Source organism: Muntiacus reevesi, chromosome 2 (genome assembly GCF_963930625.1).
Source record: "Muntiacus reevesi chromosome 2, mMunRee1.1, whole genome shotgun sequence".
Taxonomy (NCBI): Eukaryota; Metazoa; Chordata; class Mammalia; order Artiodactyla; family Cervidae; genus Muntiacus; species Muntiacus reevesi.
In genome coordinates, this window is record NC_089250.1 from 233,145,788 (window position 1) to 233,166,782 (window position 20,995).

Below are 20,995 nucleotides of genomic sequence, written 5' to 3' on the forward strand. Positions count from 1 at the left end.
TGCACACTGATCTTAGCAATTCATAAAACACATCTGTACTTGTACAGAAATACTTGCCCCCCCACTGCCCCCAACCCACACACACAGGACATCAATCCCTCCTGCTTAGGAGGGATTCAGATATAGCATCACATGGCCTCTTGTTTTCATATGTAGTCAGATACTCAAATCAGTTCAAACTTCTTTTTATGGAAAACTATTTTCTGTATAGTATAATTTTCCATAGTTCTCAATGCAGTGGTGAAATTGGATCAGCCCATCACCTGCATTTATTTTCTTTTCCCAGGCAATTTTGAAAGAGGTGTAAAAGATCTTTTTTTTTTTTCCTTTTAATGTTAATCTTCAAAATTCTTCTGGGGCATATAATCCTGAAGTCAGCTTAACTGCAACCAATACTGACTGTTCATTTTTTCACAAGCAAACAAAAACAACCAGCAGAAAGATAATTGACCAGTGTAAATTCCTTTCTGCTGATCCCTTTTATATAAAAACATATTTTTTGATCTTTTGCTTTCAGTTGTATGAAGTGTTGAGAGCTATATTTTGAAGAGAAGTAGGTTTTCTATACGACATAAGGAAATTACATAGAATGGGATTTGGGAGTGCCATTCTATTTTTACTCATCTGTAATACATTTGCTGTATTTTTTGGCATGTGCTTAAAGAAGGCAGCACACAAGGACATTCTAAGGAAGTACATCTAAATATAAGAACAAACTCAATTGCTTAATTTCTTTAAAAAAAAAGAAGCTGTCAAATGAGCACATTACTAAAGCAACTTCCGAATTATCACATTTTAAAGGTGTCTTGATAGCTTGGGTAACTTCTGGCATAAATTTTACATAGATATTTCTCATTAATTTAAATCAGCCAGTTTGATAGGATGCAAAATCCCATGAGCTTTCATTTTTGTTTTCCTATTGACTGAAAAAGTGAAATATAACTAGAAGCTCTGAAATCATGCACCTCTCTTATCTATATTCTTTACAAAATTTTGTTTAAAAGCACAAAAGCTTTGAAAGCATCTTTTTACAATCATCAATGGCCATTTGTTGCAAGACTTATGCAGAATCTTGACCCAAATGTCAAGATTTTTATCCCTTTATTTTTTAGTATTCTTATTGAACAGAGATCAGTAGAGAGTTGTTAGGAAACACGCTAAAGGAAATAAATGCTAAGCAGGCATTTTTGCCAGAAAAGTCTCTCCTCCAGTCAGAGGAACTTTTCACATGAAACATCCCTCTGCTCACGGATTCTAATAGCAGAAGCTTTCTTTCCCACAGGCGATTTCCCTCCCAGCTCCAAATGAGAGACCTTTCTGTGTCTGCCAAGAGGGTGCCCTGTCATCTGGGAGCTTTGCTGCCTAGATCTACAAGAAAATCAGAGCATCTTGATCTGATAAACGAACGTGTCATGTTTCTTACCTGGTAGATAGGCTTTGGGGCTTAAACATTTTGTAGTTAAGGTTTCAAGGAATAGACCAAAACATAGCAGTGAATCCAAAAAGCCAGGAGGATCAGGATGGTACTGAAAATAAACATGTAAGAAAGTCAACCTCATGAGTGTGTAGTTGTTAATCCTACATGGTTGCTGATGATCACCTGTGACAAGGTCACCCTAACTACCTATGCTTCTTTCCCATGCTAGACTCTCCTCAACAGTCTCTTTTAAGAGTGGGTACTTGCCAAAGGAAATCTCAGTGGGCTGACACTGGCTCTGTGGAAGTCACCTGATAGAAATTAGAATCAGGGGGAAAAGGCAAGACGGTTGATGGTCTGGCAACACGTGTCTTGGTGACAACGTATCCTGAAACTAGCAATTTTAGTATGTGAAAGGAATTCAGCCAAGCTCCAACCTGGAAGGCAGCCGTGAATGTCTCAGCAAGAATCTCAGCAGGGCTACAGTTCCTTGTGTTTTAGACCTGGGAATGATCCCCCTGAAATCTTGCCTTCTTTGTCGTCTAATTGGCTGCATCGGTAAATTGCTGGTGGCGAACTTTAAAGGTTACAGAGCAGAAGTAGGCTGCAGCTTTACGGGAAGGCAGGTGTGAGACCATTAAACATGCACTGAATCCCAGTGCTTTTAATCCCACTGACCAATTACTTGAACTTTAACTTGGAGCAAGTAACAGAAAACTGGGTTCCTACTGCGTCCGTGTGTATGCTTTAAATACATATAGGTTGCATATACTATAATCGATCATGAAACATTATTCATATATTTTCCTTCCTCTTTTTCACTTTTTTCTTTGACATGCTTAAAATTGTTGATATGATTCTACCTTAACATACTGGAAAATGCTCTTTAAATAACTTCTTAGGGAAGATTAGTAAGAACTCAAGATTGGATGGAGATTTATACCAGATGAGGCATTTTCAATTCTAATAATTCAATGTCTTTATATCAAGGATTCATGTGATCCTTTTACTTGAATTAGTTGCTCTAGAAGTATCTGCTTTTCTTTCTACCTCCCTTTAGGGTTTTAATGCTTCCATGAAAATACATAGAATTTATAAAAACATTCACAACAGAAATCCAATAATCAATATTTATTATCTAGTACATATTTAGCATTGTTTAGAGGATAAGGATTCCCTGTGAATAACAGAAGGAAACCTGCTTTCAGTTTGGAGGATATATATATATATATATATATATATATGTAATTAATTAGAAATAAGTACAATACAGTATATTATCAATTACCAAGATGAATAAAATACATGTTCAATATTCCATGATGTGCAGATTAGTTAATTCTGGTAAGCTTTTTAGGGGAGAAGAGATTCAAAAGAAACCTAGAATGATGATTTTTGAACAGAAAGCATGATATGAGCAGGAATGCCCTTCCTGAAAGGGTAAATAACTAGAGAAATGGAATCCCCTGAAATTTCGTTTTTGTCAGCAAAGGGAGAAGTTTTCTTTTTGAAGCCAATTTTAGGAACAAATGAGGCACTGTGGCTTTTTCACCATGGAAAGAAAAAATAAAGGTAGTTGGTTCATTTCTCTCATCAGTAGGGCTGTCTTGCGTTGTAAATCTTGGTTAAAATTTTAGGGTAGGGAAATATGTGATTTGGAGACCTGTGAATTTCCTGTAAAAGAACTATCGAAAAGACAGAGAAGGAAGTCTATAGAAACCTGAAGTTGGCTGGAATTCCCGAAAGGATATCTTGTTGGCCCCTCAGGTCTAAACTGGAGGCCAAAATAAGACTGGATAGTATGCCCAGTAGAAATCAAGGGGACCCAGCTGAACCCATACCAGTAAATAAAGATATGTCTCCTAAAAGAAGGCCTGAGGTGTCTAATTAATGCACTGTTTCTTCCCCAGCCGTTCAGTTAAAAGAAAGGCCATCAAGAGAGGAAATGCTAATAGAATATTATAAGCCTTCCTGGCCCTTAAAAGGAAACCACAGAGCTAGCTGGATTGTAACAGCAAGCCTGGAAGTTGTGGGAAAGCTTGGCTGGTGACTTTAGTCACTAAATTGTACCTGATTCTTGGAACCCATGTATGGCAGCCCACCAGGCTCCTCTGTCCATGGGATTTCCCCAGGCAAGAATACTGGAGTGGAACTTGAATCAGTCGGTCCTGAGAGATGGGCAACACCATTCCCAAGGGATGAGCAATGGCCTCTATTTCCTTCAGCCAAGCAAAAGGGAGTTGCATTCAGATTCCCGAATCCAGATTGGCAGAGATGGGTGCCCCAAGGCATCCAGTGCAGTAATGCAACCGATCCTGGAGAGGCTGGTGGTAGCCCTTGAGTGAGTCCTCTTTTCTTTGTGAAGGGCAGGGCACCCTGGAATAAAACACTTAAGAATAAATCTACCTAAAGAAACAAAAGACCTATATATAGAAAACTATAAAACACTGATGAAAGAAACCAAAGATGGCACAAATAGATGGAGAAATATACCATGTTCATGGATTGGAAGAATCAATATAGTGAAAAGGTGTATACTACCCAAAGCAATCTATAGATTCAATGTAATCCCTATCATGCTACTAATGGTATTTTTCAAAGAACTAGAACAAATAATTTCACAATTTGTATGGAAATACAAAAAACCTCAAATAGCCAAAGCTATCTTGAGAAAGAAGAAAGGAACGAGAGGAATCAACCTGCCTGACTTCAGGCTATACTACAAGGCTACAGTCATCAAGACAGTATGGTACTGGCACAAAGACAGAAATATAGAGCAATGGAAATAAATAGAAAGCCCATAGATAAATCCATGCACCTATGGACACCTTATGTTCTTCCCTGGTGGCTCAGAGGTTAAAGCATCTACCTGCAATGTAGGAGACCAGGGTTCGATCCCTGGGTCTGGAAGATCCCCTGGAGAAGGACATGGCAACCCACTCCAGTATTCTTGCCTGGAGAATCCCATGGAGGGAGGAGCCTGGTAGGCTACAGTCCATAGGATCGCAAAGAGTCAGACACTACTAAGCTACTTCACTTCACTTCACTTTATGGACACCTTATCTTTGACAAAAGAGGTAAGAATATATAATGGAGAGAAGACAATCTCTTCAACAAGTGGTGCTGGGAAAACTGGCCAACCACTTGTAAAAGAATGAAACTAGAACACTTTGTAATACCATACACAAATATAAACTCAAAATGGATTAAAAATCTAAATGAAAGACCAGAAACTATAAATTCCTAGAGGAAAACATAGGCAAAACACTTTCTGACATAAATCACAGCAGGATCCTCTATGACCCACCTCCCAGAGTAATGGAAATAAAAGCAAAAATAAACAAATGGGACCTAATGAAACTTAAAAGCTTTTGCACAGTGAAGGAAACTATAAGCAAGGTGAAAATACAGCCTTCAGAATAGGAGAAAATAATAGCAAACAAAGCAACTGACAAATAATTAATCTCAAAAATATACAAGCAGTTCTTGCAGCTCAATACCAGAAAAATAAATGACCCAATCAAAAAATGGGCCAAAGAACTAAACAGACATTTCTCCAAAGAAGACATACAGATGACTAACAAACACATGAAAGGATGCTCAACATCACTCATTATCAGAGAAATGCAAATCAAAACCTCAATGAGATACCACCTCATGTTGATCAGAATGGCTACTATCAAAAAGTATACAAACATAAAAGCTGGACAGGATACAGAGAAAAGGGAAACCTCTTACACTGTTGGTGGGAATGCAAACTAGTACAGCCACTATGGAGAACAGTGTAGAGATTCCTTACAAAACTGGAAATAGAACTGCCATATGACCCAGCAATCCCACTCCTGGGCATAAACACTGAGGAAACCAGATCTGAAAGAGACACATGTACCTCAATGTTCATCGCAGCACTGTTTATGGTAGGACATGGAAGCAACCTAGATGCCCATCAGCAGATGATTGGATAAGAAAGCTGTGGTACATATACACAATGGAATATTACTCAGCTATTAAAAAGAACACATGTGAATCAGTTCTAATGAGGAGGATGAAACTGGAGCTTATTATACAGAGTGAAGTAAGTCAGAAAGAAAAACACCAATACAGCATATTAATGCATATATATGGAATTTAGAAAGATGGTAATGATGACCCTATATGCAAGACAACAAAAGAGACACAGATATAAAGAACAGAATTTTGGACTATGTGGGAGAAGGTGAGGGTAGGATGATTTGAGAGAATAGCTTTGAAACATGTATATTCAGTTCAGTTCAGTTCATTTCAGTCACTCAGTCATGTCTGACTCTTTGAGACCCCATGAAACGCAGCACAACAGGCCTCCCTGTCCATCACCAACTCCCAGAGTTTACTCAAACTCATGCCCATCAAGTTGGTGATGCCATCCAGTCATCTCATCCTCTGTTGTCCCCTTCTCCTCCTGCCCCCAATCCCTCCCAGCATCAGGGTCTTTTCCAATGAGTCAACTCTTCGCATCAGGTGGCCAAAGTACTGGAGTTTCAGCTTCAGCATCAGTCCTTCCAATGAACACCTAGGACTGATCTCCTTTAGGATGGACTGGTTGGATCTCCTTGCAATCCAAGGGAATCTCAAGAGTCTTCTCCAATACCACAGTTCTAAAGCATCAATTTTTTGGCACTCAGGTTTCTTCACAGTCCAACTCTCACATCCATACATGACCACTGGAAAAACCATAACCTTGACTAGATGGACCTTTGTTGGCAAAGTAATGTCTCTGCTTTTTAATATGCTGTCTAGGTTGGTCATAACTTTCCTTCCAAGGAGTAAGTGTCTTTTAATTTCATGGCTGCAATCACCATCTGCAGTGATTTTGGAGCCCAGAAAAATAAAGTCTGACACTGCTTCCACTATTTCCCCATCTATTTCCCATGAAGTGACGGCCAGTTGAACTATTCCAAATCCTGAAAGATGATGCTGTGAAAGTGCTACACTCAATATGCCAGCAAGTTTAGAAAACTCAGCAGTGGCCACAGGACTGGAAAAGGTCAGTTTTCATTCCAATCCCAAAGAAAGGCAATCCCAGAGGATGCTCAAACTACTGCACAATTGCACTCATCTCACATGCTAGTAAAATAATGCTCAAAATTCTCCAAACCAGGCTTCAAATTACTTGAACCATGAACTTCCAGATTTTCAAGCTGGTTTTTGAAAAGGTAAAGGAACCAGAGTTCAAATTGCCAACATCCGCTGGATCATTGAGAAAGCAAGAGAGTTCCAGAAAAACATCTATTTCTGCTTTATTGACTATGCCAAAGCCTTTGACTGTGTGGATCACAATAAACTGTGGGAAATTCTTCAAGAGATGGGAATACCAGACCACCTGACCCATCTCTTGAGAAACCTATATGCAGGTCAGGAAGAAACAGTTAGAACTGGACATGGAACAACAGACTGGTTCAAAATAGGAAAAGGAGTACATCAAGGCTGTATATTGTCACCCTGCTTGTTTAACTTATATGCAGAGTACATGAGAAATGCTGGGCTGGAAGAAGCACAAGCTGCAATCAAGATTGCTGGGAGAAATATGAATAACCTCAGATATGCAGATGACACCACCCTTATGGCAGAAAGTGAAGAAGAACTAAAAAACTTCTTGATGAAAGTGAAAGAGGAGAGAGAAAAGTTGGCTTAAAGCTCAACATTCAGAAAACATGTATATTATCACATGTGAAATAGATTGCCAGTCCAGGTTTGATGCATGAGACAGGGCATTCAGGGCCAGTGCACTGAGACAACCCTGAGGGATGGGATGGGGAAGAAGGTGAGAGGGGGGTTCAGAATGGGGGACACGTGTACACCCATGGCTGATTCATGTCAATATATGGAAAAAACACTTAACAATATTGCACAAAAACACTTTACAATATTGTAAAGTAATTAACCTCCAATTAAAATAAATTTATTTAAAAAATAAAAAGAATACTTGAATGGGTCGTTAATTCCTTCTCCAGGGCATTTTCCTGGCCCAAGGTTTGAATCTGCATCTCTGAAAGCTTACAACAAATTTTATGATGATCTTTTCTCTAAAAAAATAAACCTCCATCTACAAATACAGCGTTTGGGGATGAGAGCTTTTTTTCTGCCATGGAATAACATTCAAGGTTTGGGCTTCCCTGAATCTCTCCCCCACCTGGAGTCTATCATCTAGAGTTTCTGTGTGGCTGGATCATTAAAGGGCAACAATGAGAATGTTTTATCAATCACTGGGTAAGAATGCATGGATTTTGGACTTTTTGAACATGACTCTGAATGGAAGAGATTTACTGAATTTTTTGGTTTAGTTTGTTTGCTTGGTGGGTTATTGAATCTGATATCAAAAGGACAAGAGTAGGCGGGGTCAATCTGAAAAAAAAAAAAAAATGACAAACAGGAACTGGGAGTTACCTAGCCAATGCTCACTAAACTTTGAACCAAAATTACTCAGAACAAATTCAATTTAGATGGTAACTCCCCTTCCTGGGAGAGAAGAAAGCTCTGTTGTAGGATTCCATCATGAAACAACTGTATGATAACCAACAACTTTTTCAGTCAAAAATAAAGATCACTGTTTAAACACCACTTTAATTTCATGTGCCCTACAAAATCTTGTTATGAGAAGAACCCCAGAAGTGACCTAGAATTTAAGATTTTATTTTTTAATTTTTTAAAAAATAGTTGTTTATATGGCTGTGTCTGGTCTTAGTTGTGGCATGTGGGATCTTAGTTATGTCATGAAGAATCTTTTGTTGCAATGCACAGACTCACCAGTAGTGGTGCACAGGCTTAGCTGCTGTGTGGCTTGTGGGACCTTAGTTCCTCAAACAGAGATCAAACTTGTGTGCCCTGTATTGCAAGATGGACACTTAACCTCTGGACCACCAGGGAAGTCCCTTAAGGTAAGTTTAGAAGCTCATATTTTAACCAGAGACTTACAGCCTAGGCTTTATTTCTAACTCAAAGTACAAGAATCAAAAAAATTAAAAAATATAATCCCTATACAACTTTGAAAGATATATTTTGTTTTTAGTTCAGTAATTATTGTGTTCAATTCTTGAGTGTTTACTATGTGCCGTTATGAGAACTGAAGGCAGCATTATATAATTTCCTACTCATTTCCTCCTACCTTGGGGAAAAAAATTATAATCCTTTTTATAGAGAGATACTGAGAAAGAACAGGTAAACCAGGTAGCCAGATCTCAGCAAATAACCCTAGAGAAGGAGGACAACCCAGGTCTACTTGACTCTTGACTGAGTACTGTTAAATCATGACCACATCCTGCCCAGATTTTTTATTTAGAATTTTTTCTGGTTTAGAATTGAGAAAAATAAAATACTCCTTCTAAAGTCAAGGAGTGAGGAAGATGCACAAAAATTCCAGAGAATATGTAGTCAGATAAGATATACAGTTTGTGGTAAAATGAAACAAAAACAAACACACACAGAAACTTTCAAGAAATATTTGATTTTTCCAAATGATAGTGAAATGCTGACAACAATCCGTATATATAAATAGTTGGAGTGATCAATTTGTCATCAGTTTCATTGGAAGATTTGTTTGAATGGAAATGTGTTCATAATCAAAGGAAATGATCCCCCATGATTGGGAATGAGCTGACCTAGAAAAATAAATTTTCTACATGGTTGACACTGATATTTAATCTAAATTTAATCTAAATATTTTTCTGATGATTTGTGGTCTTAATTATGAACATCAGTTCTTATCCTGGCTGTAACTTAGCTGAGACACGCTCTGAGGCAATTGAGATACATCAGATCACTGGCCCTGTAGAACGTGGCCCTTTATCACTATGGTATCTATTTCTCATGTTTGCTTCTTGATAATTTTCTTATTTTCCTTTCTACCTTTCCCTTTTGTTTATCTTCCAATTTTACCCTTACTTTTTCTACTTTTCTTTCTTTCTCCTTTCCATTCTTCTTCTTCTTCTTTTCTAAATCTATTTTTAAAAATGTGTATTAGGAATATAAACTGGTATATCCACTATGGGTGGGTTTCCCTGATAACTCATTGGTAAAGAATCTGCCTGCCAATTCAGGGGATGTGGGTTCAATCCCTGACTCAGGAAGAACCCCTGGAATAGGAGATGGCAACCCACTCCAGTATTTGGGAAATCCCATGAACACAAGAGCCTGGTGGGCTACAGTCTACTGGGTTGCATGCAGTCACAAAATGCTGGGCTGGATGAACCACAACTTGGAATCAAGATTGCCAGGAGAAATAACAACCTTGGGTATGTAGATGATACCATTCTAACGGCAAAAAGTAAACAGGAACTAAAGAACATCTTGATGAGGGTGAAAGAGAAGAGTGAAAAAGCTGGGTTGAATTTTAGCATTCAAAAAATTAAGTTCATGGCACACAGTCCCATCACTTCCTGGCAAATAGAAGGGGGAAAAGTGGAAGCAGAAACAGATTTTATTTTCTTGGACTCTGGAATCACTTCAGTCACGAAATTAAGAGTCTTGCTCCTTGGAAGGAAAACTATGACAAACCTAGACAGCATGTTAAAAAGTAGAGACATCATGTTGCCGACAAACGTTCATATAGTCAGGGCTATGGTTTTTCCAGTAGTCACGTACAGTTGTGAGAGCTGGATCATAAAGAAAGCTGAGTGCTGAAGATTTGATGCTTTCAAATTGTGGTGCTGTCAAAGGCTCTTGAAAGACCCTTGGATGGACTGTAAGGAGATCAAACCAGTCAATTCTAAAGGAAATCAACTGTGAATACTCCTTGGAAGGATTGATGCTGAAGATGAAGCTCCAATACTTTGACCACCTGATGTGAAGAGCTGACTCAATGGAAAAGACCCTGATGCTGGGAAAGATTGAAGGCAAAAGGAGAAGGGGTGGTAGGGGATGAGATGGTTGGATGGCATCATTGACTCAATGGAAATGAGTCTGAACAAACTCTGGGAGATAATGAAGGACAAGGAAACCTGGCATGATGTAATCCATGGGGTCACAAAGAGTAGGACACAGATGAGCAACTAAACAAGTCCTAAGCTGTCAATTGTCACTTGTTCTAGTTGCCCACGTGTCTCTAGAGTTAGTGCCTTCACGTTCTGATGGAGTTTTCACCACGCTTCATGTAATATTGCCTAAAATGAGAATAAATAGTCTCTAGGTGAAAGCCTGAGAGACCAAAGGATCTATGAATTTTATGAGGCTTTATAGGATTTTATGAGACTCAGTAATTTAAGATGACTTTTAGCACTGGGCACAATACTGAAACCACCACCACAGGGTGAAAAAAAGAATGTAAAATTTTTCTCTGTTGTTTACCACCCATATGTCCTTGGCTAAGTCACTTTGCTTTCCCAGGCTTTGATATTATCATCTGCAAACTTGGAATGTGGGGAGGATTCAATGATAAACATCAATTCCTTAGTCTAATGCCTGGCATTTAAGTATTAAGTAATTTTACTATTTTGAGAGGGAAGAATTTTTCGTTTTTTTTTTATACAATTAATTTTCCAAACTTATAATGTTTTAATTTTGGAATGATGAGACACAAGACATGGCTCATTGTGGAAAATCTGAAAACTACAGGCTGGTATAAAGAGAATGTGAGAAATTTTCTTGTGATATTTTTCTACACATATGTGCTTTTGTCACATATACAAAATATATTGTTCATTCAACTTCATTTTATAGTTTTTCAAAAGCAAATTTTAAATACACCTGAGGTGAAATGCATAAATATTTCCAATTGTTAATGGTATGCTGGTAAACTAGATCTCAAAAAAAATAGATAAATAAATAAAAGCTCTGGTTTGTAGCATTTGCCAATTAATACGGTATAACTGCTCTTATTATGGATATTAAGATGCCACCAGTTTAAGGACTAGGTATTAAATTTCTGAATATTTACCAAATTCTGTATGAGCATAATGCTACTGGTTGTGAGTACCTCTTCTCTATATATTCAATTTAAAGTAAGGTCTTTGAGTCTTTTCCTTGTAGCTATTTATTATTTTAGTACCTTGCATGGAAAATCTTTTAATAATGACTTTATATGCCTTTGATATGGATTACCACTTGTAGAATCTATTGCATGTTTATACTTACTAGAATATGTTTCTAGATTTTCTATTCTGAGTTTTTCATTTATCTGTTTCTCTTGCAGTTCTAGACCATTTAAATTATTTTGGCCTTATAATCTACTGAGCTCTTTGAGGATAATGATTATGTGTTTTTGTCACTGTAACCACTGGTTCAAGAGAGATTTCTTATATATGGTAGTTTCTCAGAAAATATGTGTTCTTGTTGGTATATTTTACTTCCTGGAAAGATAAGTCCTTCAAGGAGGCTCTGATTTTCTAAGGCATGAATTAAGAGCTTACTGGATTCAGATACTTAGGAACAGTTCTCTAGAATTTTGTCCTAAAAAAAAATCTTTGGACACATGTATGTACTGCTGTGCAATAAGCTACTGTAAAACATGGAGGCTTGCTCTATTAATTCCCATGAGTCCATGGGTTATTTGAATGATTACGTGCTTGCCTGGACTCACTCATGAGGCTGCATGAAGCTGAAAGATCACTGTGGAGCTGGGCTCAACTAAGAAAGTTATGAGAATTGAAACTCTCTCTCCATGTGACTTTTTATCTTCAGTAAAGCTAGACCAGACTATCTCACATGGTGGCAACAACATTTCAAGAGGGCAAGCCTTGACTGCAATACCTGTGATTGCTTATCAAACCTCTGCTTGCAACATTTTTGCTGATATCCCATTGGCCAGAAAGAGAAGGAAATGGCAACCCACTCCAGTATTCTTGCCTAGAGAATCCCATGGACAGAGGAGCCTGGTGGACTGCTGTCCATAGGGTCGCACACAGTTGGTCACGACTGAAGCGACTTAGCATGCTTGCATGCTTTAAAGAAGGAAATGGCAATCCACTCCAGTATTCTTGTCTGGAGAACCCCAGGAACAGAGGAGCCTGGTGGGCTGCCGTCTATGAGGTTACACAGAATCAGACACGATGAAAGTGACTTAGCATCAGCAGCAGCAGCAGCATTGGCCAGAGCAGGTCACTGGCCAAACTCAGTGTCCATGTGAGAGGAAGCTACATAAGGATGTGGGTACTGGGGATGTAATTCATTGATTGCTTCATCCATGGGGGCATTAGACTATCAATCTACGACAACGTTTCTCCTTTTCCCATCTAGTCTGCTCATATGGTTGCCTTCCATGTACTATAAGTGGAATAAGTATCTAATGAGCTGATTATAGACAATAGTTTTTAGATAAATCAATACTTATTATATTCTTGGCATATATTATTTTATGTACATGTGCTATTTACATACCATTTCCCAAAGGACTAGAGGATGCTTGCAATAAAAAGCAGATACAATATTAAGCATTAGAAATATTAAAAATCCTTGAAAGCTAAGTTTGTGGTTTTAATTGAATATTCAATTTAACATGGAGCTTCCTCGGAATCAAGGCAAAGGTGTAGAAACACAATAGGTCAATTGCTCTTGATTACTTACTGAAAGAAAGCACAGGGTTTTTAGGAGTGATCAGTTTTTTCTTATCTCTAGATACACAGAGTATCATTGAGAATGAGGTGTTCCACAAAGCATAACTGAGATTGAAGAAGCATTATTTTGGTAATTAAAAAAAATGGACTTTTTAAAAAAGAATTTATATGGAGTATAATTGATAACAATGTTAAGTTAGTTTCAAGTGTACAGCAGAGAGATTCACCTATACTAAAAAAATGCATAAAAGTTTCCAATTATAAAAAGAAGAACAAAACAAAGCAACAAAGGTCTATCATTAAAGTGAGCTTCAGTGAAGATGTTTCTGACATGGGATTAAACTTTAGGAGGAAGGAATGTAGGTTTCTGGTATGTTTACATAGGACAAATTTAGGGCTCTGAATACTCAAAGTTATCAATGCAACCTTTGACCACGGGGACACCATCGGGGATACCTGGGCTGTATGCTTCCACTGTGGGACCCCAATCCTTCCTGTCCACTCATTCTAGAATGTTCTGCCAAAACCTTTCAGTTTTCTCTTCTTCCCTCATTCAGGTCTCTACTCAAATGCCCCCTCATCAGAAGTCTTCCTTGACCACACAATTGACCACTCAATGTCTCCTCCAGCTCCCTCTGCAGAGATCACTGGCCATTCACTCACCCTGCTTTGCTTTTCCTCGTCTTTGGTTGTTGTCAACCCTCGGCAGCCAGCCCTGCAACTGGATACTGCACTACAGCAAACGCTACGGCACATTGACCGACAATGATTTTTCTCTGGATGGAGACTTAACAGGAGTTGTGCTGGACTCTGGTTGATGACTTTTATGAAGACACTGGATGCATGAAATTCAAAACAAGAAGAAAGTGAGTCCACATCTCTTTTGCACAGAGTAGCTACTGCCTGTATTGACTGGGTCCGTTTGAGCCTAGGCTCAAGGAGTGAGGTTGGTTAAAACAGGGGCTATGTTTCCAGGAGCCATGGATCCCTTCCAAACTCTGTCACTCACCAACTGAGTGATTATGGATTACTTCAGCTCTACTCTTTCTCAGAGGTGAAACAGGGATGATGACCTTGCTCTTTTACAACATGGGTGTGATGATTCAGTAATGTAACTTCGAAAGGGCTTAGCACAAGGACTGGCCCACATTGTGGATTTTCTCTTTCTTGCTGCATATAATATGAAAGAGGCTGGAGCTGACAAAGGAGAGACCTAGCTGTTTTTCTTTCTGAAGGTAATTTATTGGACTATCCCAGGGATGTTTATTTTCTTAATTATAGGTCACGAGACTCGAAGACCACTAATGAAGGAGTTGGTGGCTGGGGAGCCAAGGGCTTTCCCCATTTCTTCCAAGTCTCTTCTTAGACTTAAAAAAAAGGTCCCCTGTAAATTTTATGACTGCAGTGTCAAAAGTCTTCTATCCAAAATGCAGTAAATATTCTAATGAAGTCTGGAAAGAAAGCCATTTGTAATGGCTTGAGGCAGAGTATTAAGATAGCCTGTTTCTCGTTAGTCAGTCATTAGAGAGATCTAACATGCATGGGAAATGGTTTCCTGTTGTAAGTGCTTTAAAACCAAGTTTTAGGAAACCCCGTTTCCTGCCGGCTCATTTGGAGACAGCAATGTGCCAACTGGTCAGACTTTTCAGATGGCCAAATGGTTGCCTCCTCAGCTGCAATTGAGTTCAGCTGCAACAGCCTCTGAGAGTGGGCTTCTTGTCTTGGGGGTCCTAGCAAGAAGTAGGAAGGTCCACAGGGGGAAGACATCTGGATCAGGCACCACTTGGGGGATTTTGCCTCCAGTTTTAAGTGCTTTAGAACTGAGTGATTCCCAGCATGAATCAAAAACAGGAGGAGAATCTTCCAGCATGGAGCCTTGGTGCATGGGTCTAGATCCGACAGACGTAGCTCACAGGAAAATGGTGGATAAACTCCCTTGTTTGGGAGGGGTAGGATGGCTGATGGGAGATGGAATTCTTTTGACTACCTGATGTGTTGTGCATTAAAATGGGATTTTCTTAAACAAGGAAGTTCCAGAGACTTCAATTAGGATGTAGATGAAAGTATTTGCTAATCAAATCCATTTGCTTCTTTTTGTGTATGAGATGAGGGTCAATACTGTAAGTGGAAGCAGGAAAGGGATGGATTGAGGAAGACCACACATTTCCTCACCTCCAGGAGACACCCTCTGTAACAACTGCCCAAATCCTAAATCAAAAAGGGAAATCCTTAGCCTCTAGCCATTGCTGCTTTACCCAAGAGAGAACTCCTAGGCATACTCTGCCATCCTCTGAGAGGGCACAGCCAGACCTAAGCCTAATATATATGCTTTCTTAACTAATTGTCAGAACAATGCGGTGAGAAAGTACTTTTACTATCCTCTATGGGCCTCCCTGGAGGCTCAGCGTTAAAGTGTCCGCCTGCCAATGCAGCACACGTGGGTTTGATCCCTGGGTCAGGAAGATCCCCTGGAGAAGGAAATGGCAACTCACTCCAGTATTCTTTCCTGGGAAATCCCATGAACAGAGGGGCCTGGTGAGCTACAGTCTTTGGAGGTTGCAAAGAGTCAGACACAACTAAGGAATGTACTATGATAATTTACTATGTAAATTTACTAATTTACTATGATAATTATGTACTATAATTTACAAAATTTACTATGATAAATTTTGGAGGGGGGTGGATTTTTCACTCCTTGCTTCCTCCATACTCTTGCCATAGCCTCATTTGGAGTAGAATTTATCCCTTGACTTTGGGCTTGGCCACAACCTTCTGTAGTGGTAAAGAATCCACCTGTCAATGCAGGAGACCCAAGAGTTGAGAGTTCAATCCTTGGTTCAGAAAGATCCCCTGGAGAAGGAAATGGCAACCCACTCCAGTTTTCTAGCTTGGGAAAGCCCATAGACAGAGGAGCCTGGCAGGATACAGTCCATGGGGTCACAAAGAGTTGGACATGACTGAGCGACTGAAAACACACACATCCTTGCTTTGGTCAAGTATAGACAAATGGAAGTACCAGCCGGAGCCTAGGTCTTTAGAGGCCACCCTGGTTTCTTCCCGCCCTCTTGCATTTCTGCCATCGCCTTTAGATGTCAACTTTGGAAGTCAACTAGTCTGCTGGTCCCAGAAAGATGTTGAAAGACACATACAAAGAGCAGAGCCACCCATACTAACCCACAGACCACAGTGAGACACAGAGTCACTACAGTTGACCCTCGGACACATGAAAATAAATAACTGCTGTTTTAAGTCCTGCATTTGGGGCTGTTTGTTATGGCACAGGAGCTAACCGATACTTCTCCATTTTACAAATAAAATGTGACTCAGAGATTTTAGTGGTAATTTTTCCAAGGCACAGATCTTACAGCTGGTTGAGTCAAGAATCAAACCTGGAGATAGTCAATTCTTAACCATTAGGCTAAACTACCCAGAGACAACCCCCACCCCCCACCACACCCCCCACCCCTGCCTATGAATGGGCTAGCAATTTCCACAAGTGTCTCATGGTTTATTTTCTTTATGACTGGAACAACTAAGGGCTAGAACTGATTTGCCAACCAGGTTCTTACAGGCAGGGAGAGGCAGAGACACATAGAAAATCCGTCTTATCCACTTCCTTGAGACCTAATGATCTAATGTTCCCCTTATCAGCCTCTTTCTCCTAGACCCTTGGCTTTTTTCCACCCTTCCATGTAAGTTGATTCTCAAGTGATGAGTACTTTCATTTTAACAAGGGAAACATGATTTTTATCTGTATTCATAATCCAAAATAACCAAATTTTAATGGTTGAATCTCAGGTTAGTTGTTTAAGTAGTTAGGATGAAAGGTTCAGTCTGCCCAGAAACACCTTACACCAAAATCTCAATGTAGCCACTGGGGAGGCAGTCCCTTGGCAGGAAGATGACTTCAAGACAGCATCACAGACAGAGGGAGCCTTGGCCAGTGGTCAGGAGATGTTCGCTGAGGTCTGTGCTGCTCATTCACTCCATGAACTTGAAAGGTTCACTCTCTCTCTGAACTTGAACTTCCCAATAGTCAGAGGAGAGGTTGTCAGGAAGGCACAAACTTGTCAACTCCATTTAGCTTTCTCGTGCTCCGATTCTCCGTCACAAACCACGATGCCCCAGAGGATTCAGGCAGAGCTGTACATACAGAGCTCAAATCTCCCTGCTTTCAGAATATCAGATCTGAACCTGTTATTTTCCTGATGGGCTCTGAACAACCCAAGATTTCATGTCACTAGGTAGAACATAGATATAATTTGGAAAAGAGATTTATCGAAAGTACAATAACAGTCTCCATTATTTATTTAAAAAAATCTTATTTAAATAAAGATGGGGCATTTAAAGTTGCATTTGATTGAACAACTGTCCCTTTTTAAAAAATTTTCCCTGACAAAGGCCATGAATTATTAATTTCTGTCATTGTATTCACTGAACAAATGTAATTGCAAGTAAATGTCTGAAGTTAATGAAAAAATTAAGAAAAAAAGATTTCTTTATAAGAATTAATGAAACATTTCCACAAACCTCTTTGAAATCATGATTATAAAGCCTTGCGACATCTCCTCGGAGCTGCTTATCCAGAGCAAAGGGGGTTGAGCTCCTCTTTCTTTGGCAGGAAGCGTGAAAACATTTTATTAGTATTGTACTAGCTGTGGAAATTAACACACACAAGGATTCTAACCTTAACCTGATTCAGAATCTGTCCTTTATTAGTTTTATGACCCGAGACACAGGCAAGTCCCTACCTCACTGAGAGCCATATCTATCTATTCATCTATCTATCTAGGACTTCCTTGGTGTCTCAGTGGTAAAGAATTTGCCTGCCAATACAGGAGATTCAGGTTCAATCACTGGGTCAGGAAGATCTCCAGGAGAAAGAAACGGCAAACCACTCCAGTATTCTTGCCTAGGAAATCTCATGAACAGAGGAACCTGGTGGGCTATAGCCCATGGGATTGCAAAATAGTTGAATCTATTTCTTTATTAAAAACGTTCTCTTTTTATTTATTTATTCACTTTTTCTTCTGACTGAGCTACAAAGCATGTGGAATCTTAGTTCCCCAACCAGGGATCAAACTTGCAGTGTGGAAAGGCAGAGTCTACTGGACCATCAAAGGAGTTCATAGAGCCCCATTAAAAAGTACTTGTCCTGCCTCCCTCCCAGAACTAGTGTGAAAGTTAAATGAAATTAAGCATGTGGTCAACAGTGAAACACAAATATAAAAGAGCTACTTTTGCTTTTGTTATTTGTTTCGTCCTTTTGCCTCTGAGAAAAAGCCCAGCAGCCGTTCACCAGTGCAGTCCTGTGACTTCTGCATCACAACAGAGGTTGGAAACCAGTTGTCTGCATTTCCCAGCATCCTTTGCAGTTAAGGGAGCTGTGTGACCCAGTCTGCCCAGCGATCCATTAAACTTCCTATGTCGTTCTCCAGACTTCTTTCTCTCTCTCTGTCTTTCTTATTTCCCGGATGAATGCAGGGCATCTAGTAGACTCCAAGTGCTTGCAGATGGCAAAGGCACACGATGGAAAGACAGACTACTTGAGCCACCATACAGAAGTCCACTCTGTAAGCACTCCACGGCACTACAGCATGAGCAACAAAGAAACTTTGACTGTTAAGCCACTGAGACGTGGGGCATTTTGCTGTATCAGTTAGTGTGACTTATTCTTACTCATTCACCAGGGTGAGCAGACCTGTAGGGAAGCTTGGATTAAATCTACAGACAATACATGTCAAAACAGAAGTGAGTCATTTTTGCTGGGACTTCTTCAAAATCATTTTTTCTAGGCTAACTGACCACAAATGTATGATAGGAGGAGAGGTTTATGTCTGAAAAGTTCAGTCCCTGTGGGGTAACTGCTGGAATTGTGCAAATCAAATAGGCATTGATAAGGAGCTTCCCTGAAAACTCAGTTGGTAAAGAATCCGCCTGCAATGCAGGAGACCCTGGTTCGATTCTTGGGTTGGGAAGATCCGCTGGAGAAGGGATAGGCTACCCACTCCAGTATCTGTGGGTTCCCTTGTGGCTCAGTTGGTGAAGAACCTCCTGCAACGTGGGAGACCTGGGTTTGATCCCTGGGTTGGGAAGATCCCCTGGGGAAAGGAAGGGCTACACACTCCAGTATTCTGGTCTAGAGAATTCCATGAACTCTATAGTCCTTGGGATGCAAAGAGTTGGACACCACTGAGTGACTTTCACTTTCACTTTCAATAGGCATTGATAGGGAATCATGAGGGTGCTGAATCTTCAGTTATGCCCTGCAGCCAACACAATTAATTCTGCAACCAAACTAGACATGGAAGAGGAGAGGGTCTGTGTGTGGTTTATGATTCTGAGATTTGCAATACAGGATCTTTCCTTTTCTCTCTAGTATTGCCAGAGCAACATCAGTGACCAAATAGGGGCAAAGGAGAACCACATTTTGACTTTCTCTCTCTCCCCTCCTCTCTCTCCTCTCACGCACTCATCTCCCAGATCTGAAGACTTTTTAAGCATAAAAAAGAGATGAACTGAAAAGGCATATTCCTATAATTTGCCCAAATGTGCACATTTCAATCTCTGGATAACAGAGGCTGCAAACTGCCCCCAGACTAACACACTATCCTTATTTAAGAAATCCTCTTACCTCTTTACCCTGAAGTCTCCATAAATCTGCCTGATATATATATAGATGTCAGGCATTTTCTGGCTGTTGAAACATGAAACATGACATCAGCCAGGGATTAAGTTGCAGCTCATAAAGACCATGTTTATTTGCTGGTTCTGTTTAAAAATTTTTTTCCAACTATCATTTTACTCAAATGGCCTCCAATTTTATGGGAAATAAAGTTAGAACTAATGAAGGAAACCCTTTCTGAGCTCAAAGAGATGTGCAGGCTGTGGCCATCTTCATTGTAACCAAATATTTAAATTATTTAGAGCTCACTGTGAGCTATTATTATTCATTGTTTTGACAAAATGGTACCATGAGTTGATGCAGACATGGGAGGAGAAATCTAAGAATCAAGGAGAGAGAGAGATGCTAAGAATTAGAGGAAGAAGGCAAAATGCAGGGAAGGAGCCCAGGGCAACAGCTTCCAGTGCATCTCCCCTGAGCATCATTCACCTTTCATTGTGCTCTGAGCCACTGGGGGGCAAGTCATCGGCGTGTATGCAGAGAAGGTTGCCTGTACACATCTGTCTATTGCCCAGCAACTGGCCAGAGACCCCATTTCCAAACAGCTGTAGCTGGCATGAGGGCTTACCAGGTGACACAGTGGTAAACAATTCGCCTGCCAATGAAGGAGATGCAAGAGATGCAGGTTTGATCCCTGGATGGAGAAGAGCCCCTAAGAAGGAAATGGCAACCCACTCCAGCATTCTTGCCTGGGAAATCCCATGGATAGATGAGCCTGGCGGGCTACAGTCCATGGGGTTGCAAAGAGTCAGACATGACTGAAGCAACTTAGCATGTGTATACACACATATATGGGCTTTCCAAGTGGTGCTAGTGGTAAAGAACTCACCTGCCAATGCAGGAGACTTAAGAGACCAGGGTTTGATCCCTGGGTCAGGAAGATCCCCTGGTGGAGGGCATAGCAACCCACTCCAGTATTCTTGCTGAGAGAAACCTGTGGACAGAGGAGCCTGGCGGGCTGCAGTCCATTAGGTCTTCAAGGGTCGAGTATGACTGAAGCGACTTAGCATGCAAGAGCACACATGCGTAAATGTATGTATATCATTTTAGATTAGCAGTGCTGCAAAGCCTCCTTGTCCTCTCCCGTTATAAAAAAGCTTTTATAAATTCTACAACTACTGGAGGAGGGGTTGTTTATGCTTACCAATTTGCTTGACTCTCTAGTATTTCAGTGGAAATAATTCTGCAGGAGCTGTTAAAAGGTATTATTTATATCCTGCAGTGAATCAAATGGATTTTCTCATTGCCTGGATGAACAGGGCACTGGACTGGCCTTTGAGACCTGACTGAGTAATGGGACAAAATTTCAGGAAGTAGAAATCGGGGCCAACTGTAGGTCTAATTCATTCATGAAATACCTCATTCTGGCTG